Source organism: Pleurodeles waltl, chromosome 6 (genome assembly GCF_031143425.1).
Source record: "Pleurodeles waltl isolate 20211129_DDA chromosome 6, aPleWal1.hap1.20221129, whole genome shotgun sequence".
NCBI classification, from domain to species: domain Eukaryota; kingdom Metazoa; phylum Chordata; class Amphibia; order Caudata; family Salamandridae; genus Pleurodeles; species Pleurodeles waltl.
The window spans coordinates 1,004,203,451-1,004,226,512 of NC_090445.1; positions in this window are offsets into that span (position 1 = coordinate 1,004,203,451).

Here is a 23,062-nt window from a genome sequence, read left to right on the forward strand (position 1 = left end):
TATTGTTATGACATAGTAGCAATACATATTTTCTAAAGAAACTATAAATAAATAGAAATATACATATAATCTGAAAAAAATATTTATCAACATAGGCATATGCAGTTCATAGTTGTTCGAATAAGGTGGTTATGAAGGAAAGAGCCAACTCTTGAGTAGTTTTCTGAAGACAAGAAAGTTATCCTTGGCTCTTACAGTTGGGGGTAATGAATTCCATAGTTTGGCTGCTTGGATGGAGAAGGATATACCACCTATAGTCTTTTTCTTGTATGGTGGTGTTCTAAGGCGGGGTGCCAATCTTGAGCGGAGGGTTCTTTGTTGGATGTATTTGGTAATTTTCTTTCTGATAAAAAGCGGTCCTGTTCCATGTATAGCTTTGTGGGTGATACAAAGCAGCTTGAAAGTGCATCTTCTGGCAACGGGTAACCAGTGTAGTGCTCTCAAGGCAGGGGAGATGTGGGCTTGCAGCTTTATATGTAATAGTAGCCTGGCTGCGGAATTCTGGATACGTTGTAGTTTTTTCATAACAGACAGAGATGATCCATGGTAGAGGCTATTGGCATAATCCAGTTTGGATAGTACAAGCGAGATAGTAGCTTGCACCTTGTGTGGAAATCCAACGTGGGGGAAGATGCGTCGTAAAGTCTTTAAGGTGATGAAGCTTGTGCGTGCTAATTTGTCTACTTGGGCATTCATAGTTAACTTGGAATCCATGGTGATTCCTAGGTTTTTAACTTCCTTGGATAATTGAGGAGGTAGACCGAGATCGTCAGGCCAGACGCACAGAGGGTCATAATTTTTCCAGTCACCACATTTGAGTATTTCTGTTTTGGAAGTATTTAGTTTGAGATGGCTCCAGGTCATCCACTGATCAACGGCTCTGAGGCAACTGAAGATTTGTGAGTTTTCAATGTTTTTGGGGCATTCTAATTGAAGTAGTATTTGTGTGTCATCTGAATAGTTGTAGCATCTGAGATGGAAATCATTGATCGGTTCTGGTAAAGATATCATGTAGATGTTGAAAAGCAAAGGTGAGATGATTGACCCTTGGGGGACCCCTGCTTTTGTGAGGTAGGGTTCAGACGAGAAGGGGGGCGAGTGGATGATATTAGATCTTTTTTGAAGATAGGAAGTAATCCAGTCGAGAGCAATCCCTTGTATGCCGGCTTTGTGGAGTCTTTGAGTTAGGGTGTCATGGTCAACCGTATCAAAGGCAGCTGAGAGGTCCAAGAGAAGTAGTGCAGCAACTCCATTTCGGTCAACTGTGTTTTTAAGATCGTCCCAGATTGCCATGAGTGCCAATTCAGTGCTTCTTCCTGGGCGGAATCCAGTTTGGAAGTCTGAAAGTATAGAATTGTCTTCAATGAATTGTGACATCTGGGCGAATGCTACTCTTTCTATCAATTTGCCCAGGAAAGGTCCATTTGTGATTGGCCTGTAGTTGTTGGGGTCTTGCGGGTCTAGGTTTTTTTTCTTTAATAAAGGTCGTATGTATGCCTTTTTCAGGTCTGCAGGAAAAGTTCCTGAAGTTAAAGAGTTGTTGATGATTCTTCTTACAGGTGTGACAGCAGAAATAGATAGACGGATGTTCTTGAAGATTTGTGGTGGGCAAGGGTAAGAAGGGCAACCAGAAGGTCTGCTTGCTTTGACCAAATCCATAAATTCAGCCTGGGATATTTGTTTGAAGGACTGTAGAGGTTGGGTTGGTTTATTCTTAAAGGTATTTTAGGAAAGGGGTTGGTGCTGATGGTTTTCTTCTGTTTTAAATAGGAGTCCAATGTGTCTGCCTTGGTTGTGTAGTGAGTTGCCAATTTGTTTGTGAAATCTTGAGTAGTGGGATGACTTCCTTCCATGCATGTATGTTTTCGAAATGCATTGAGAATTTTATAAAATTCCTTGGTTGTAGATTGAGCATTTTGAATTCTGTCTGAGTAGTAGCTTTTTTTAACTTTTTTGCTTGATGATTTGTATATCCTGTTAAGTTTGTGTAGCTGCAGTTTGTCTTGACTGTTGTTTGTTTTGAGCCAGGTCCGCTGCAACTTTCTGATTTGTTGCTTTCTCTTTTTAAGTTCTGTGTTTCTCCAAGGTGTTGGTTTTCTTGTGTCGTGTTTAGTTTTTCTGAGTGGTATTAGGACATCAAAAGCTTCCTGTAGCCACTCATAAAGGTTTGCTACAGAATTAATTGTATCTAGATCGGTGTTTGCTGTTAGTTGTGTTTCTAAGTGATCCAAATTGAGTTTGCTCCATGGTCGATAGGTGTATGTATGTAAGTAGTTGTGGGGTGTGTTGATTTGTGGAGTTGTATGTCAGAAAGTTATCATATGGTGGTCTGACCAGGTGATTGGTGTGATGCCATGAATAGTAACTAGTTCAGGCTTAGCAAAAATGACATCTAGGATGTGACCGGCGATGTGTGTGGGATTGTGTACAATCTGATGTAGGTTCAATGCGACTAGGCCGGTGGTGATAGCTTTTGGATGGGGCATATTGGGTTTGTCAAACCAAATGCTTAGATCCCCAAGGATGCATAGATTGGAGTATAGTGTAATAAGGTTTGAGACTGTGTCTAGAAAAGCATCTGGGAAAGTGGAGTTGTTAGGTGGAGGTCTGTAAAGGAGGAGAAAGTTACAGGAGGAAGTTGGAGTATGTTGGCATCTGGTAAGGAGGGCTTCACAACCTTGTATGGAGATGTTGTCTGTTTTACTGAGGTTCATTGCCTGTTTGAATATAATAGCTAGTCCACCTCCTCTCTTGCCTATACGGTTTTGAGTGATGGTTTGATAGCCCGGAGGAACGGCTTTGTGTAACACTGGTGCCATGTCATCTCCCAACAGGATTCAGTTATGAAGAGTAAGTCAGGTTGTGTGTCTGTGAGCAGGTCGTAGATGTGGTGCTTGTTTTTTTTAGAGTGATCGAGCATTTATGAGCTGGCAGTTTAGAAAAGGTGTGTTAGTGGTAGTGTTGTTTTGTTTAGTAGAAGTGTAAGTAGTGTAATGTGAGCTTGAAGCAGGAGTGTTGCTAGTTGTGATAACTGTTTGAGGCTCACAATAGTCTTGCATTTCAACATAGTGTTCCTCTTCCAGCAGGTTAAGGAGGCATTTTGTTGGGTCTGTGTGTTTGGGTGTGGACTTGGTGGCTGAGAGAGCCATGAGGAGTGTACTGTTTTTTGTATTTTTGTAGGGTAGTTTTATTATGTAACAGACAAGGGGATGTGAGGTTGCTATGAGTGGCATGTTTTTTATTTTGTTTGTGTTTGTTTAGTGTGGATGGAGTATGGGTTAGGGGTGGTGGAGGAGCATGTGGATCATGATGTAAGGCTCTAAATTGTGCAATGGAGGAGAGGCGAGTGAATGAAAGTTGCTGGGTTGGGGTGCTTGTGGAAGGTGTTTGTGATGAGTGGGGGGTAGGGGAGGAGATAGGATGGAATTTGTATTCTTTGTGTAGTCATGGGGGTGGGAGTGGGTATGACGATGAGTGTAATGTAAGTTTGTGTTGCTTTGATGTGCTGATGTTTGTGGTTGGTATTGTTGTTGGGGAATAATGAGAGGGGATATTGGTGTAGTTGTTTTTAGTGAGGGATTTGTATGTGAGTTAGTGCGGCTAAGTGAAAATTGAGTGTTAGATGGGGTGTTGATGTGTTTTGGAGATGAATGTATGAGGTGTGTAAGAGGTGATGGGTGTGTGTCAGGGGAGTTAGTATTAGTTGCGATGACCGGAAGAGGTAATATGTGTGGTGGAGTGAAATGTGGGGATTGTATGGTTGTGTGTAATTGGTGAAGAGAGGGGAAGAGTGTATGTAGATGATGTGTTTTAAGGCAGGGTTTGGGCATTGTTATGATGACAGGTGGTCTGTGTGGAGCGGATAGTGTTGTTGGTTAGTATGAGCAGAGAGTGTGTATCTGGGAGACTGAAACTGAGAGAAATGTGTGTTGTAGTTTTGTATTGTGTGGGTGATGGCAGGTTGTGTTAGTGGGAGTGGACAGAGTAGTGTTTGCTGTGAGAATGAAGGTGTTTGACTGTAGTAGTTGTGGGAGTATATGTATATGAGTTGTATATGGGGTATTGTGTTGGGTGATGGGGCAATGCAATCTGTCTGTGGTCAGTTTGTGATGCATGAGTTGGATGCCTTTGTGGAATATGTGTTTGCATGTTGAGGGATGTGTAGGGGCTGAAGCCATTCATGGTCAGATGTGAATTGGGCAGCATTTCTGTCCCTAGTCCCTAGTCCCTACCTGTCCTGAACAGGCCCAAACAGACAACTGCCGTTGTCCTCTCCGCCCAAACAGACAACTGCCCTTGTCCTCTCCGCCCAAACAGACAACTGCCCTTGTTCTCTCCGCCCTTTGCCTCGACGCCCGGGCTGAGACGCCCTGAATCCTAGCCTTTTATAGCCCTACTGGCCAAAAAGAAGCTGGTCCTAACCATAGTCAATCCAATTTCAAGCCCTGATTCAAACAACTAATGGGAGACCCAGCCCTAATCACCAATCATAGCCCTATTCCAGACCACCAATCACCGCCCCAGCCCTAAAACCCAGCAGCCAATCAGAATCTCAGCCCTATCCACCAATCACAGCCCTAGAACCAACAGCCAATCAGAATCTCAGCCCTATCGACCAACCACAGCTCTAGAACCAGCAGCCAATCAGAATCTCAGCCCTATCCACCGTTCACAGCCCTAGAACCAACAGCCAATCAGAATCTCAGGCCTAGAGCCAACAGCCAATCAGAGTCCCAGCCCTATCCACCAATCATAACTGCAGCCCTGGAACCAGCAGCCAATGAAAGACCATCTCCCAACAACCTATCACAACAACATATGCAACAACCAATAGGAACGTATATAAGGGGCAAGTTAACTGAACTCCAGTCCCTGTGGTCAGGGGTAAAGGCAACTGCTGCTCTATTCAGAATCTCCTTGGATACAGACAGGCTGAATCCACACTTCCAAGCTAGCAGAGTCTACTTTCCAGGTAAGGGGGAGATTGATACAAACACTGCAATAGTGCTGGGCGCACACTCTAAAATCGGGCTTTTTTAACCCCTTCTGTGCCGAGGACGTAATGGTTACGTCCTGCGGCACAGTGCTGCTGTGCCTAGGACGTAACCATTACGTCCTGTGCACAGAGCCCAGAGGGAGCGCTAGCGCTCCCTCTGAGGGGTTCCCCCCCACTCCCCCAAGTCAGGGATGGAAGGGGAAGCCCTTCCCCTCCCACCCCGACCCCCCAACCCCCCCTGTGACGTCAGCGCGCGAGCGCACGCTGATTAGTCACAGGGTCTCCTGTGCAAAGCATTTCTCTTTCAATCACATGGGGGAGGCCCGGAGGGGCTTCAAAGGGAAGGAAATTTATTTCCTTCCCTTTGAAGTCTCTCACAGGGTTTCAAAAGCCGGATTGCTTGCAATCCGGCTTTTGAAACCCCACTAGACACCAGGGATTTTTTTTTTTGCCTGAAACTGACAAAAGGGAGCGACCCCTTGGGCAAGGGTCGCTCCCAGGGGGGGGTTATTTTAGGCCATTTCTGCCCCCCTGGGGGGTAGATCAGCCTATTTTGATTAGGCTGATCTGCCCCCAAGGGGGGCAGAAAGCACTAGGCACCAGGGATTATTTTTTTTGTTTGTTTTACAGATGGGGAGCGACCCCTTGGACAAGGGTCGCTCCCCTGGAGGGACAAATTGTATTTAGGCCATTTCTGCCCGCTTTGGGGGCAGATCGGCCGATTTTAGGTCAAGAAACCACTAGGCACCAGGGATCTTTTTTTTGCGCTGTCACGCAAGGGGAGCGACCTTGTAGGCAAGGGTCGCTCCCCGGTGGGGGTGGGGGTGGGGAATTTATTTTAGGCCATCTCTGCCCCCCCTGGGGGCAGATCGGCCTATTGGTATTAGGCCGATTTGCCCCCAGGGGGGGGCAGACACCTCTAGGCGCCAGGGCAATGTTTTTTTTTTGTTTGTTTTTTTAGAGATGGGGAGCAACCCATCAGGCAAGGGTCGCTCCCCTGGGGGGCAAATTGTATTTAGACCATTTCTGCCCCCCTTGGGGGCAGATTGGTCGATTTTAGGTCAATCTGCCCCCAAGGGGGCAGAAACCACTAGGCACTGGGGATTTGTTTTTTGGCGCCAATGTCACGCAGGGGGAGCGACGCCATAGGCAAGGGTAGCTCCTGGGGGTGGGGGGGGGTTGGGGATGCAAATTTATTTTAGGCCATTTCTGCCCCCTGGGGGCAGAAACCTCTAGGCGCCAGGGCAATTTTTTGTTTTTTATTTTTTTAGAGATGGGGAGCGACCCATCAGGCAAGGGTCGCTCCCCTGGGGGGCAAATTGTATTTAGACCATTTCTGCCCCCCTTGGGGGCAGATTGGCCGATTTTAGGTCAATCTTCCCCCAAGGGGGCAGAAACCACTAGGCACCGGGATTTGTTTTTGGTGCCAATGTCACGCAGGGGGAGCCACCCCGTAGGCAAGGGTCGCTCCCTGGGGGAGTGTGGGGGTTGGGGGGGCAAATTTATTTTAGGCCATTTCTGCCCCCCCGGGGGCAGATCGGCCTATTATTAGGCCAATCTGCCACCAGGGGGGGCAGAAACCTCTAGGCGCCAGGGTACATTTTTTTTTGTGTTTTTTTTTTTTGTTTGTTTGGTTTTTTAGAGATGGGGAGCGACCCATCAGGCAAGGGTCGCTCCCCTGGGGGGCAAATTGTATTTAGACCATTTCTGCCCCCCTTGGGGGCAGATTGGCCGATTTTAGGTCAATCTGCCCCCAAGGGGGCAGAAACCCCTAGGCACCGGGGATTTGTTTTTTGGCGCCAATGTCACGTACGGGGACCAACCCCGTAGGCAAGGGTCGCTCCTCGGCAGGAGGGTTTGTGGGGGGGGGGTCAAATTTATTTTAGGGCCTTTCTGCCCCCCCCCCGGGCCGGCTCAGCATGAGGCCAATATCCACAGGTAGGCACTTTGCAAAAAACACCTCCGTTTTCTGTGAAAAAATATGTTGTGTCCACGTTGTGTTTTGGGCCATTTCCTTTCGTGGGCGCTAGGCCTACCCACACAAGTGAGGTACCATTTTTATCGAGAGACTTAGGGGAACGCTGGGTGGAAGGAAATTTGTGGCTCCTCTCAGATTCCAGAACTTTCTATCACCGAAATGAGAGGAAAAAGTGTTTTTTGGCCAAATTTCGATGTTTGAAAAGGATTCTGGGTAACATAACCTGGTCAGAGCCCCGCAAGTCACCCCATCTTGGATTCCCCTGGGTTTCTAGTTTTCAAAAATGCGCTGGTTTGCTAGGTTTCCCCAGGTGCCGGCTGAGCTAGAGGCCAAAATCCACAGGTAGGCACTGTTTTCTATGAAAAAATGTGATGTGTCCACGTTGTGTTTTGGGCAATTTCCTGTCGCGAGAGCTAGGCCTACCCACACAAGTGAGGTATAATTTTTATCGGGAGACTTGGGGGAACGCTGGGTGGAAGGAAATTTGTGGCTCCTCTCAGATTCCAGAACTTTCTGCCACGGAAATGTGAGGAACATGTGTTTTTTTTAGCCAAATTTTGAGGTTTGCAAAGGATTCTGGGTAACAGAACCTGGTCCGAGCCACACAAGTCACCCCATCTTGGATTCCCCTACATCTCTAGTTTTCAGAAATGCACAGGTTTGGTAGGTTTCCCTAGGTGCCGGCTGAGCTAGAGGCCAAAATCTACAGGTAGGCACTTTGCAAAAAACACCTCTGTTTTCTTTCAAAAATTTGGATGTGTCCACGTTGCGCTTTGGGGCGTTCCCTGTCGCGGGCGCTAGGCCTACCCACACAAGTGAGGTATCATTTTTATCGGGAGACTTGGGGGAACGCTGGGTGGAAGGAAATTTGTGGCTCCTCCCAGATTCCAGAACTTTCTGCCACAGAAATGTGAGGAACATGTGTTTTTTTAGCCAAATTTTGAGGTGTGCAAAGGATTCTGGGTAAAAGAACCTGGTCCGAGCCACACAAGTCACCCCATCTTGGATTCCCCTAGGTCTCTAGTTGTCAGAAATGCACAGGTTTGGTAGGTTTTTCTAGGTGCCGGCTGAGCTAGAGGCCAATATCTACAAGTAGGCACTTTGCAGAAAACACCTCTGTTTTCTTTCAAAAAATTGGATGTGTCCACGTTGCGCTTTGGGGCGTTTCCTGTCGCGGGCGCTAGGCCTACCCACACAAGTGAGGAATCATTTTGATCGGGAGACTTGGGGGAACGCTGGGTGAAAGGAAATTTGTGGCTCCTCTCAGATTCCAGAACTTTCTGCCACAGAAATGTGAGGAACATGTGTTTTTTTAGCCAAATTTTAAGGTTTGCAAAGGATTCTGGGTAACAGAACCTGGTCCGAGACACACAAGTCACCCCATCTTGGATTCCCCTAGGTCTCTAGTTTCCAGAAATGCACAGGTTTGGTAGGTTTCCCTAGGTGCCGGCTGAGCTAGAGGCCAAAATCTACAGGTAGGCACTTTGCAAAAAACACCTCTGTTTTCTTTCAAAAATTTGGATGTGTCCACGTTGCGCTTTGGGGCGTTTCCTGTCGCGGGCGTGAGGCCTACCCACACAGGTGAGGTATCATTTTTATCGGGAGACTTGGGGGAATGCTGGGTGGAAGGAAATTTGTGGCTCCTTTCAGATTCCAGAACTTTCTGCCACAGAAATGTGAGGAACATGTGTTTTTTTAGCCAAATTTTGAGGTTTTCAAAGGATTCTGGGTAACAGAACCTGGTCTGAGCCACACAAGTCACCCCATCTTACATTCCCCTAGGTCTCTAGTTTTCAGAAATGCACAGGTTTGGTAAGTTTCCCTAGGTGCCGGCTGAGCTAGAGGCCAAAATCTACGGTAGGCACTTTGCAAAAAACAGCTCTGTTTTCTTCAAAAAATGGGATGTGTCCACATTGCGTTTTGGGGCATCTCCTGACGCAGCCACTAGGCCTACCCACACAAGTGAGGTATCATTTTTATCAGAAGACTTGGGGGAACGCTGGATGGAAGGAAATTTGTGGCTCCTCTCAGATTCCAGAACTTTCTGCCACAGAAATGTGAGGAACATGTGTTTTTTTAGCCAAATTTTGAAGTTTGCAAAGGATTCTGGGTAACAGAACCTGGTCCGAGCCACACAAGTCACCCCATCTTGGATTCCCCTAGGTCTCTAGTTTTCAGAAATGCACAGGTTTGGTAGGTTTCCCTAGGTGCCGGTTGAGCTAGAGGCCAAAATCTACAGGTAGGCACTTTGCAAAAAACACCTCTGTTTTCTTTCAAAAATGTGGATGTGTCCACGTTGCGCTTTGGGGCATTTCCTGTCGCGGGCGCTATGCCTACCCACACAAGTGAGGTATAATTTTTATCGGGAGACTTGGGGGAACGCTGCGTGGAATGAAATTTGTGTCTCCTCTCAGATTCCAGAACTTTGTGCCACAGAAATGTGAGGAACATGTGTTTTTTTAGCCAAATTATGAGGTTTGCAAAGGATTCTGGGTAACAGAACCTGGTCCGAGCCACACAAGTCACCCCATCTTGGATTCCCCTTGGTCTCTAGTTTTCAGAAATGCACAGGTTTGGTAGGTTTCCCTAGGTGCCGGCTGAGCTAGAGGCCCAAATCTACAGGTAGGCACTTTGCTAAAAACAGCTCTGTTTTCTGTGATGTGTCCACATTGTGTTTTGGGCCATTTCCTTTCGTGGGCGCTAGGTCTACCCACACAAGTGAGGTACCATTTTTATCGAGAGACTTAGGGGAACGCTGGGTGGAAGGAAATTTGTGGCTCCTCTCAGATTCCAGAACTTTCTATCACCGAAATGAGAGGAAAAAGTGTTTTTTGGCCAAATTTCGATGTTTGAAAAGGATTCTGGGTAACATAACCTGGTCAGAGCCCCGCAAGTCACCCCATCTTGGATTCCCCTGGGTTTCTAGTTTTCAAAAATGCGCTGGTTTGCTAGGTTTCCCTAGGTGCCGGCTGAGCTAGAGGCCAAAATCCACAGGTAGGCACTGTTTTCTATGAAAAAATGTGATGTGTCCACGTTGTGTTTTGGGCAATTTCCTGTCGCGAGAGCTAGGCCTACCCACACAAGTGAGGTATAATTTTTATCGGGAGACTTGGGGGAACGCTGGGTGGAAGGAAATTTGTGGCTCCTCTCAGATTCCAGAACTTTCTGCCACGGAAATGTGAGGAACATGTGTTTTTTTTAGCCAAATTTTGAGGTTTGCAAAGGATTCTGGGTAACAGAACCTGGTCCGAGCCACACAAGTCACCCCATCTTGGATTCCCCTACATCTCTAGTTTTCAGAAATGCACAGGTTTGGTAGGTTTCCCTAGGTGCCGGCTGAGCTAGAGGCCAAAATCTACAGGTAGGCACTTTGCAAAAAACACCTCTGTTTTCTTTCAAAAATTTGGATGTGTCCACGTTGCGCTTTGGGGCGTTTCCTGTCGCGGGCGCTAGGCCTACCCACACAAGTGAGGTATCATTTTTATCGGGAGACTTGGGGGAACGCTGGGTGGAAGGAAATTTGTGGCTCCTCCCAGATTCCAGAACTTTCTGCCACAGAAATGTGAGGAACATGTGTTTTTTTAGCCAAATTTTGAGGTGTGCAAAGGATTCTGGGTAACAGAACCTGGTCCGAGCCACACAAGTCACCCCATCTTGGATTCCCCTAGGTCTCTAGTTGTCAGAAATGCACAGGTTTGGTAGGTTTTTCTAGGTGCCGGCTGAGCTAGAGGCCAATATCTACAAGTAGGCACTTTGCAGAAAACACCTCTGTTTTCTTTCAAAAAATTGGATGTGTCCACGTTGCGCTTTGGGGCGTTTCCTGTCGCGGGCGCTAGGCCTACCCACACAAGTGAGGAATCATTTTGATCGGGAGACTTGGGGGAACGCTGGGTGAAAGGAAATTTGTGGCTCCTCTCAGATTCCAGAACTTTCTGCCACAGAAATGTGAGGAACATGTGTTTTTTTAGCCAAATTTTAAGGTTTGCAAAGGATTCTGGGTAACAGAACCTGGTCCGAGACACACAAGTCACCCCATCTTGAATTCCCCTAGGTCTCTAGTTTCCAGAAATGCACAGGTTTGGTAGGTTTCCCTAGGTGCCGGCTGAGCTAGAGGCCAAAATCTACAGGTAGGCACTTTGCAAAAAACACCTCTGTTTTCTTTCAAAAATTTGGATGTGTCCACGTTGCGCTTTGGGGCGTTTCCTGTCGCGGGCGTGAGGCCTACCCACACAGGTGAGGTATCATTTTTATCGGGAGACTTGGGGGAATGCTGGGTGGAAGGAAATTTGTGGCTCCTTTCAGATTCCAGAACTTTCTGCCACAGAAATGTGAGGAACATGTGTTTTTTTAGCCAAATTTTGAGGTTTGCAAAGGATTCTAGGTAACAGAACCTGGTCTGAGCCAGACAAGTCACCCCATCTTACATTCCCCTAGGTCTCTAGTTTTCAGAAATGCACAGGTTTGGTAAGTTTCCCTAGGTGCCGGCTGAGCTAGAGGCCAAAATCTACGGTAGGCACTTTGCAAAAAACAGCTCTGTTTTCTTCAAAAAATGGGATGTGTCCACATTGCGTTTTGGGGCATCTCCTGACGCAGCCACTAGGCCTACCCACACAAGTGAGGTATCATTTTTATCAGGAGACTTGGGGGAACGCTGGATGGAAGGAAATTTGTGGCTCCTCTCAGATTCCAGAACTTTCTGCCACAGAAATGTGAGGAACATGTGTTTTTTTAGCCAAATTTTGAAGTTTGCAAAGGATTCTGGGTAACAGAACCTGGTCCGAGCCACACAAGTCACCCCATCTTGGATTCCCCTAGGTCTCTAGTTTTCAGAAATGCACAGGTTTGGTAGGTTTCCCTAGGTGCCGGTTGAGCTAGAGGCCAAAATCTACAGGTAGGCACTTTGCAAAAAACACCTCTGTTTTCTTTCAAAAATTTGGATGTGTCCACGTTGCGCTTTGGGGCATTTCCTGTCACGGGTGCTATGCCTACCCACACAAGTGAGGTATAATTTTTATCGGGAGACTTGGGGGAACGCTGCGTGGAATGAAATTTGTGTCTCCTCTCAGATTCCAGAACTTTGTGCCACAGAAATGTGAGGAACATGTGTTTTTTTAGCCAAATTTTGAGGTTTGCAAAGGATTCTGGGTAACAGAACCTGGTCCGAGCCACACAAGTCACCCCATCTTGGATTCCCCTTGGTCTCTAGTTTTCAGAAATGCACAGGTTTGGTAGGTTTCCCTAGGTGCCGGCTGAGCTAGAGGCCCAAATCTACAGGTAGGCACTTTGCTAAAAACAGCTCTGTTTTCTGTGATGTGTCCACGTTGTGTTTTGGGGCATATCCTGTCGCGGGCGCTAGGCCTACCCACACAAGTGAGGTATCATTTTTATCGGGAGACTTGGGGGAATATAGAATAGCAAAACAAGTGTTATTGCCCCTTGTCTTTTTCTACATTTTTCCCTTCCAATTGTAAGACAATGTGTAAAAAAGACGTCTATTTGAAAAATGCCCTGTAATTCACATGCTAGTATGGGAACCCCGAAATTCAGAGATGTGCAAATAACCACTGCTTCTCAACACCTTATCTTGTACCCATTTTGGAAACACAAAGGTTTTCTTGATAGCTATTTTTTACTCTTTATATTTCAGCAAATGAATTGCTGTATACCCGGCATAGAAAGAAAACCCACTGCAGGGTGCAGGTCATTTATTGGCTCTGGGTACCTAGAGTTCTTGATGAACCTACAAGCCCTATATATCCCCACAACCAGAAGAGTCCTCCAGACGTAACTGTATATTGCTTTCGAAAATCTGACATTGCAGGAAAAGGTTACAGAGTAAAACGTAGAGAAAAATTGATGGTTTTTTCACCTCAATTTCAATATGTTTCTTTTTCAGTTGTTATTCTCTGTAGGAAACCCTTGTAGGATCTACACAACTTACCCCTTGCTGAATTCAGAATTTTGTCTACTTTTCAGAAATGTTGCGGTTTCTGGGATCCAGCATTAGTTTCATGCCTATTTCTGTCACTGACTGGAAGGAGGCTGAAAGCACAAAAATTCGTAAAAATGGGGTATGTCCCAGTAAAATGCCAAAATTGTGTTGAAAAATTGGGTTTTCTGATTCAAGTCTGCCTGTTCCTGAAAGCTGGGAAGCTGGTGATTTTAGCACTGCAAACCCTTTGTTGATGCCCTTTTCAGGGAAAAAATCACTAGCCTTCTTCTGCAGCCCATTTTTCTCATTTTTCTGAAAAAAATGAAATTTTCACTGTATTTTGGCTAATTTCTTGGCCTCCTTCTGGGGAACCCACAAAGTCTGGGTACCTCTAGAATCCCTAGGATGTTGGAAAAAAAGGACGCAAATTTGGCGTGGGTAGCTTATGTGAACAAAACGTTATGAGGGCCTAAGTGCGAACTGCTCCAAATAGCCAAAAAAAGGCTCGGCACAGGAGGGGGAAAAGGCCTGTCAGCGAAGGGGTTAAAGGCAAAAATACATGGGGGCAGACAGTTTTTAAGCACAATTTAAATCACACAAACAGATTAAAACAGTCTCCTAAAAGACACACTCTGCAAGATGTATGTAGCCTTTTCACTTAGGAGAGAAAAAAGGGGGGGGCCACAAACTAGCAAGGCAATTCACACAGTCACGGCAAAAACGATTTTCAAATAAATACCACTTTAAAGAGGCCAGGCTGCCTGAAACACAGAAAGTCCGCAGTAAAACACACAGAGGTAGCTGAAACAAACAATTCTGAACAAATAATACTATTTACACAGAAAAATCTCTGGGCTCCTTACCCAGGTCTTTTTGCAATCCTTGAACACTGGGCTGTATCAGGATACAGAGGAGATGCACAGAGGCTCACAAAATGGAGGTGGCTGTCTTGGGCTTCCCTCCACAAACTTAAGGGGCCAGAGCAGGTGGGGGGGCGGGTCTCAGGTGCAGCAGGGACTCAGGGAGCCAATCAGCTAAGTCCAGTCCCCGTGGTCAGGGGGAAAGGCAACTGCTGCTCTAGTCAGAATCTCCTTGGATACAGACAGACTGAATCCACACTTCCAAGCTAGCAGAGTCTACTTTCCAGGTAAGGGGGAGATTGTTTAAGATACAAACACTGCAATAGTGCTGGAAGCACACTCTAAAATCTGGCTTTTTTGAAGGCAAAAATACAGGTGGGCAGACAGTTTTTAAGCACAATTTAAATCACACAAACAGATTAAAACAGTCTACTAAAAGACACACACTGCAAGATGTATGTAGCCTTTTTACTTAGGAGAGAAAAAGGGGGGGAGGAGGGGTGCCACAAACTAGCAAGGCAATTCACACAGTCACGGCAAAAATGATTTTCAAATAAATACCACTTTAAAAGAGGCCAGGCTGCCTGAAACACAGAAAGTCCACAGTAAAACACACACAGGTGGCTGAAACAAACAATTATGAACAAATAATACTATTTACCCAGAAAAATCTCTGGGCTCCTTACCGAGGTCTTTTTGCAATCCTTGAACACTGGGCTGTATCAGGACACAGGGGAGATGCACAGAGGCTCACAAAATGGAGGTGGCTGTCTTGGGCTTCCCTCCACAAACTTAAGGGGCCAGAGCAGGTGGGGGGTGGGGCGGGTCTCAGGTGCAGCAGGGACTCAGGGAGCCAATCAGCTATGTCCAGTCCCTGTGGTCAGGGGGAAAGGCAACTGCTGCTCTATTCAGAATCTCCTTGGATACAGGCAGGCTGAATCCACACTTCCAAGCTAGCAGAGTCTACTTTCCAGGTAAGGGGGAGATTGTTTAAGATACAAACACTGCAATAGTGCTTTGCGCACACCCAAAAATCGGGCTTTTTCAAAGGCAAAAACATAGGGGGGCAGACAGTTTTTAAGCACAATTTAAATCACACAAACAGATTAAAACCGTCTCCTAAAAGACACACTCTTCAAGATGTATGTAGCCTTTTTACTTAGGAGAGAAAAAAGGGGGGGGAGTGCCACAAACTAGCAAGGCAATTCACACAGTCACGGCAAAAACGATTTTCAAATAAATACCACTTTAAAAGAGGCCAGGCTGCCTAGGTCTTTTTGTAATCCTTGAACACTGGGCTGTATCAGGACACAGGGGAGATGCACAGAGGCTCACAAAATGGAGGTATCGTCACGTATGTTCAAATTCGAACCCCCTTATACGCCTGCCGCTGACTCACTTTTAAAAGAATCCGGGGCATGTTCTGGGCGAGTTTATTGCAGCAGAGTACTACGGCCATGTTTAAAAACTGGCACCATATAAAGATAGTGTAATCATGCCAGACATCCCTCATAGGCATTCTATAACAAAATCTGACAATTCAAATGGAGAAATTATTTAAAGAAATGTTATTTTACAGCTAAAACTTAACAGAGGTAAGAGGAAGCCTTTAAAATTAACGGGAAACAGGTGATAGTATCTATTTTTTTCTTTTTATTGCAGAAACATTCACTATTTAAAAAAGGTCTGCGAAAATGAGTAAATATTACCAGTGGGTGTTAAAAATTCCACACCTACAAAATTCAGCTGCAGTTCTACACTTCACTAAACATCTATTGAGGCGATATATTCTGTGCAATAATGGACACACATCCCTGAAACCCCGTTAAAGAATGATGTGGTCAGAAAAGGCCAGCATATATAGCTAGCCTCTGAATTTCCATTTGCAGTAACAATCCACAGGCTTATTTTCTGAAAATCCTGCAAATAACTGAGTGAGGAGCTTCTAAAAGAGATAAAGGATCTAGAAGAGGTTCTAAAGAATGTCTCCACTATCCTTGATGTTAAGGAACAACTAGTGCCCAATCAGGCCCTGATTTAAACTTTTTGGTGAAAAACTGCACTAACGCAGTTTTGCACCAAAAAGTTTAGCACTGGCTTGCACCATTTCTGTGCACCAGCTGAGCACCATATTTATGGAATGGTGCAAACCGATGCAAAGGGTGGGCTAGCGTAAAAAAAAGATGATGTTAGTCGGGTGGGGCTGGTGCTATGGAAGAAGGGGGTTTTGCACCAAAAAATGAGGTTAAGCAAGTTAGAGTAAAAAAAAGACTCTAACCTGCCTAGACTCATTTTCCGATGCAAAACCATCCAGATCACATGACTCCTGTCTTAGAAAAGACATGAGTCATGCCCACCACCCCAATGTCCAGCACAAACGACCAGGGTCCCCTGGGCATGGCCATTGCACCCTGTGCCATGTAAGGGGGCCCATTTCAGGCCCCCCTATGGCACTTTAAAAATTAAAATGCAATACTTACCTGTACTTACCTGAGATGGGAGTCCCCATCCACTGCTGTCCCTCTGGTGTGTGTGTGGGGGGGTGTCCCTGGGGCCTGGGGATGGCACCTGTGGGCTTATTTCATGGTGTTCCACCATGGAGATAGGCCCACAGGTCCCCTAACGCTTGCCCTGACCCAGACGTTAAAAAATGGGGCAAAGCAAGTTTTGCATCATTCTTTGACCCCTCCTCCCTCCCGTGCACCATTTTTGCCTGGGAGTATAAATATGGCGTTAAGGCCATAGAGTCATTTTTTGCACGGGAAAACCTACCTTGCATCCCATTAAGGCTAGGTAGGTTTCCATTTTTAAAAAATGACTCTACGGGTCTAGCGCCAAAGTATAAATATGGAGTTAGTTGTGCACCAAATTAGAGTTTTAAAAAATGACGCTAATTTGGTGCAGGCTATAAATGTGCCCCTCAGAGTGATCTTTTTGATTACAAAACTTATATTGTGAATCAGAAAATAAGGGGCCTCAAACGGAACCTAGATAGGTTTTTCCCACAAGTGGTCTTTCCCTTATGTAGAGGATAAATACTACCAGACGGAGGCGGGCTTTACGTCAAATTATCAACACAAAAGTGGCATTTTTTATTTGGAAAGTGCACTCTCAAAACTGGCCCTGGGCATCGCCGGTGCATCACTTTTTGTGATGCACGGGTGATGCATAGTGCAGGCCCATAGCTACAAGGGCATTCAAAGCCACTTTGCATGGTTTTTCAGGGCCATGGCCTTGTAGATATGGTGTAAGGCAACACAGCGCAAGCTGCTGTGTTGCCTTAAACTGTGTCAGGGAAAAGTTCCATCAGCATTGCAGTGGCTGTCCCCATTGCAACATCCATGGATTTTGGCACATTCCCAGATTTACAAGGCATTATAAACCAGTGAATGCGTCCAAATCTTATGTCTCACCACGGGAGGCACAACAAGTAGAAATATCTTTATTTCTTGTCATTTTTTCCTCCATGGGAAAAACCTCCTTGGATTGCGATGCAGGCATCCTTGCACCATGGTGGAAGGGTGACTGTGTCGGCACTAGGCAGCCCATTGTGCACCAGCGCTGGGGCAGAGGGCAGAAATGCACTATATCTTGTTGATACAGCATATTAGTGTCCTTACCCTGTGGTGTAGCACAGCAAGGTTTCTTGCTACGTTGCCCTGAGCCACAGGACTTGTAACTATGCTCCTTGATGTTTACTGTAGCGGTACTATGATATATCTGTAAACCCTCAACACCATGTAAAATATGAATGACCCAGATATGTGTTACGGCTATTTGTGTGCTTGATAGTCAGGAGGGGCCCATGTAGCTGGTGGAATTGTGGGCGGGGAGTTAAATGGCACTGCCCTGATTAGCACCGGGGTTTGTTACTGTTGCTGTGATTTCTGAAAACACAGACTTTAGAAAACAAAAATGGACGCATACCTTTTTTTTTTCAGGTGCCCGAGCAACGTTAACGCTTTTTCTTCTCCTTTCCTGTGGCCTACTAGTAGGCACTCACACAGTGGCCTTATGTTAATTATTCCCTTGATCCATTTGAAGTACAGGTTGTGGGAACTACGTAATAGGATTTGAAATATTTATTTCTGCTATGTATGTCTGTTCTCCTCTTTATTTCTTTTAAAACACAGGTCTGGTGCACACATGGGTGAAATACGGTCCTCATTCCCTGATGTAATTGCTGGTAAGTAAAAGGTGGCAATGAAGCATGTTGGCCTTAACGTTTAGAATGGTGTGAACATGATATATGGTTTTTATTCATGAGTGTGGGCATAAGTAATTAAAGACAGTTACCACATGCCACATAACTAATTTTTACAGTTTTTGTCTTCTGGTGAGGAATAATTTCTTCTCCCTGCATGAGGACCCGGGGTGATTTTTTTTAGATGTGTTTTATACACAGCAGGCTACACTGGTACACACACACAGCATTATTCTCATCTTGTTCGGGTGTTGGTTCTTTCATATGTATAGTAATGTCGCTGATGATGACACATTGAGAAATTTGATGAAAACCTGCCAAGTGCTCTATGGGGGTTGCTTACATGAGGCAGTTCCTACATATTTTCTTAGATATTTTTATATTGAGTATTTTTTTTCCCTGGGCACAGGACCTGCCTTTGCAAATATAACACACACACTGGTGGTGTTCCTAGACAGATACAAGAGCTGCGTCTGCCTAATGGAGGATAGGTGGTTCCCCTGTATTCCGAAATAGCGATGTGAGACATATCATGGGCATTTGTGATGGTTAAGTATTTTTATAGGATAGCCCTATTGACTTCGTCAAAGCTGGTCTTAAATTAGGCCATTTCATGAGGCAGTTTGGATGCGGCAGCTGCAGCATTGTTAAATATGATCGGAGACTGATGAGGGGTAGAGGGTGGAGGCGGTGGATTTCGAGGACTGCTGGAACGGGGTGGAGGGGGGGAGGGGGGAGTGACATTGTTGAGGAAACCTCGAATACTACCTCCTTCCTCAGGACAGGTTGAGTTGGTGGGACCGAGTCCAGGCTGATTTCACAGTCCAATCCTCCACTGATTTTACTGGCCAGCTCTTCCAGCTGATACATTTTAATTGGTATTATTGCAGCTGGATATCCAATTGCTACACCCGTTAATCATGATCAGGTCCAGTGAAATCCCACCCGGGAGTACCACTCTACTCCACTCATAATCGGGCCCTTCGAAGTGCTCCTATCTGACATTTTGCTTGCCGTGCCTTAGTTTTTTCCCCTTATTCATTGTATGCTGGGGCGATTCAACTATGGTCTATTTTTCAATTTCTTGACTTTTTGCAAGCTACCTCGCTTTTCATGAACCATAGTCATTCTGGTTAACCAATGACTAGTGCATGCAGTAATCCAAGAGCGTAAATAATTCAACCTGAATCAATGCTCTAGTGAGTGTGTGCCATAATGAACTTATTAGAGGTGTCCGAATGTTAAATTGTCCTCAATAAACTCAACTGAAAGTAGGCTTGTACAATGTTATCAGCAAACTCTCTCAAGTAAAACATAGTTGAAATATGTACTTCTTCAGCTTCACTCTCAAACAAATAAATAAAAACAACACTGTGAAAAAAGACAACAGGCTTTGACAGAACTAGGAGGGCTACCCTTGGTAAGGTGTTGGAATGTTCATTTGATATAATTTTTATCGCAAGCCTATGCTATCAAAAATACAAAGGAAAAAATGAAATATGTTGTTACCTTATCGTCACCACCTCCTGCTTAAAATTAATAAATGTGATGTAAAAATGATTCACTAATTCAGCTGTTTTACTATTGTTTTTTTTAAATAACACGACTTTCAGTTGTGCCATGTATTTTATTAATGTTATTTGTGAATGAGACAAGAATACATTACCATATAACCAAACACTCACATTGGAGACTGCTACAATGCTAACAATCTAAACATTTTATAGCAAATGTTAAAGTGGAGTGCAAGCAAAATAAATAGTTGGTATTTCAAGTTAATTTAAAGATGACTAAAAAAACACAATTTGAACTAGCTTTGTAATGGAAGAAAAATGAACTGTTTTAGGTAGTTATGCACAATGTGCAGAGACTGCGCAGTTATTGAAGGTGGAGGGAGTCGCTGGTGAAGTGGGCTGCCTTGTGCTGTGGTCAGTGACAGCAAAATGCGAATAACAATTTAACAGACCAATGACTGAATCCCACTAACCTAAAACCCCTTCTTGTGTTCATAATATGTATACTTTTGGGGGGAAAACAATAGTTTGGAGAGACATATGAAGCAGTGTTGAATGCCATATCTAAAAGCACTACCAGGCATCTGCATGGTAATGCTCAGCTTATGGGTCAACACTGCTAATTTACCGGGGTGTGTGTGTCCACTACAAAATTCAGGGGGTCATTCTGACCCCGGCGGGCGGCGGGCGGCGGGAGCCGCCCGCCTGGCGGGAACCGCCGAATGACCGCACTGCGGTCAAAAGACCACGGCGGCCATTCTGGCTTTCCCGCTGGGCCGACGTGCGACCGCCAGAAGGCCGCCCGCCGGCACAGCGGGAAACCCCCTGCAACAATGAAGCCGGCTCCGAATGGAGCCGGCGTAGTTGTAGGGGTGCGACGGGTGCAGTGGCACCCATCGCGATTTTCAGTGTATGCAAAGCAGACACTGAAAATCTTTATGGGGCCCTGTTAGGGGGCCCCTGCACTGCCCATGCCAGTTGCATGGGCAGTGCAGGGGCCCCCAGGGGCCCCACGACACCCGTTCCCGCCATCCTGTTCCTGGCGGTAAAAACCGCCAGGAACAGGATGGCGGGAAGGGGGTCGGAATCCCCATGGCGGCGCTGCTTGCAGCGCCGCCATGGAGGATTCCCTGGGCCAGGGGTAAACCGGCGGGAAACCGCCGGTTGCCCTTTTCTGACCGCGGCTTTACCGCCGCGGTCAGAATGGCCCAGGAAGCACCGCCAGCCTGTTGGCGGTGCTTCCGCGGTCCCCGGCCCAATGACCCCCTCAGTCTCCACAGGCTGCCTCCGAATCATCATCTTTCTCAGACTGATAAAAGAGTACAATTTTGGGAGTTGTTTACTAAGGGCCATGTCAGAGGCGTAAGTAAAAAACATGATGGTACTCCCCTGAAGAATGTGATGAGAAGTCCTTCAGTTTCTCCCATATATCACCAATACTGTATTTATTGAATGGTTACTGACTCCCTGAAGGAATGAAGCCAACCTAAATCACAAAGGCTGCATGAACGTCATTTCACCAAAATGTCAGGGGTAGCGAAAGTTACAACACACATCTTTTGACCTCCACTTTCACTCATACACACACTTACATATACACACAAATTCACACTTATATACTCCCTCTATCCCATAAACACACTCTCAGCTGCAAGCACACAAACAATTTGCCACCTCTGAAGCAAGGGTTCGCAAAGGCAGTGAAGGGGGTAGCAAAGGGCAAACCAGGGGTCACAGCTCCGACCTCTGGCAACCCCTAAATGACGTCCATGAATGGCTGCAGGGACCGGTGTTACACTCCCAGAGCACTCGCATACATTGATTTTAATGTGATATGTAAAGTGATGCAATGCTTTACATCGCTTTGTGTCACTTGTGCACCAACACAAACCTTGGTAAATAACCCCTAAAGGCCTATATTTAAGAACAAGTGGTGATTCAGCTATGATGTGCCACTTTACTTGCTCCCCCACCTGCTCCTAATGTCACCATGGTGCTCTGTATGTATTATACTGCGCACCAGGGCCACACAAAGTGGCCTTAGTGGTTTCATAAATCACATTTAAGGTCCGAGTTGTGCATGTACTACTTTGTGTGGTGTAAATATACACATGCGGTGTTTCTGACAGTTATTTTAAAACTGCAGAATAGGACACTACCAGAGAAATTTATCGACCAGTTCCCAGATACTGCTTGCTCCACCATAAGGTAAGAACTATGGTTGTTTTTACAATCAACCCATGTACAACCAAATTCTACACATTTTTCGAGTTAACCCCTTTGCTGCCAGGCCTTTTCCCCCTCAGGTGGCAAGCCTTTTTTTGGCAATTTTGGGCAGTTCGAGCTTAGGCCCTCATATCTTTTTGTCCACATAAGCTACCCATGTCAAATTTACGTCCTTTTTTTCCAACATCCTAGGAATTCTAGAGGTACCCAGACTTTGTGGGTTCCCCTGAAGGAGATCAAGAAATTATCCAAAATACAGTGAAAATTTTGTTTTTTTGAAAAAAATGTGAAAAAGGGCTGCAGAAGAAGGCTTGTGTTTTTTTCTCTGAAAATGGCACCAACAAAGGGTTTATGGTGCCAAAATAACCGTCTTCCCAGCGTTCAGGAACAGGCAGACTTTAATCAGAAAACCCCATTTTTCAACACAATTTTGGCATTTTACTGGGACATACCCCATTTTTACTATTTTTTGTGCTTTCAGCCTCCTTCCAGTTAGGAACAGAAATGGGTGTGAAACCAATGCTGGATCCCAGAAAGCTAAACATGTCTGAAAAGTAAACACAATTCTAAATTCAGCAAGGGGTAATTTGTGTAGATCCTACAAGGGTTTCCTTCATAAAATTACAGCTGAAATAAAAAAAATATCGAAATTGAGGTGAAAAAAACAGCCATTATTCTCAATGTTTTACTCTGTAACTTTTTTCTGTGATGTCAGATTTATTAAAGCAATATACCATTACATCTGCTGGACTCAGAGCTCGTAGGTTCATCAAGAACCCTACGAACCCAGAGCCAATAAATGAGCTGCACCTTGCAATGGGTTTTCATTCGATACCGGGTATACAGCAAATCATTTGCTGAAATATAAAAAGTGAAAAATAGGTATCAGGAAAACCTTTGTAGTGCCAAAATGGGCACAAGATAAGGTGTTGAGAAGCAGTGGTTATTTGCACATCTCTGAATTCCGGGGGTGCCCATACTAGCATGTGAATTACAGGGCATTTCTCAATTAGACGTATTTTTACACTCTGTCTTAAATTTGTAAGGAAAAATGAAGAGAAAGACAAGGGGCAATAACACTTGTTTTGCTATTCTCTGTTTCCCCAAGTCTCCTGATAAAAATGGTACCTCACTTGCATGGGTAGGCATAATGCTCGCAACAGGAAACACAACATGGACACATCACATTTTTACATTGAAATCTGAAGTGTTTTTTGCAAAGTGCATAGCTGTAGGTTTTGGCCTCTAGCTCAGCTGGCACCTAGGGAAACCTACCAAACCTGTGCATTTTTGAAAAGTAGACACCTAGGGGAATCCAATATGGGGTGACTTGTGGGGCACTCATCAGGTTC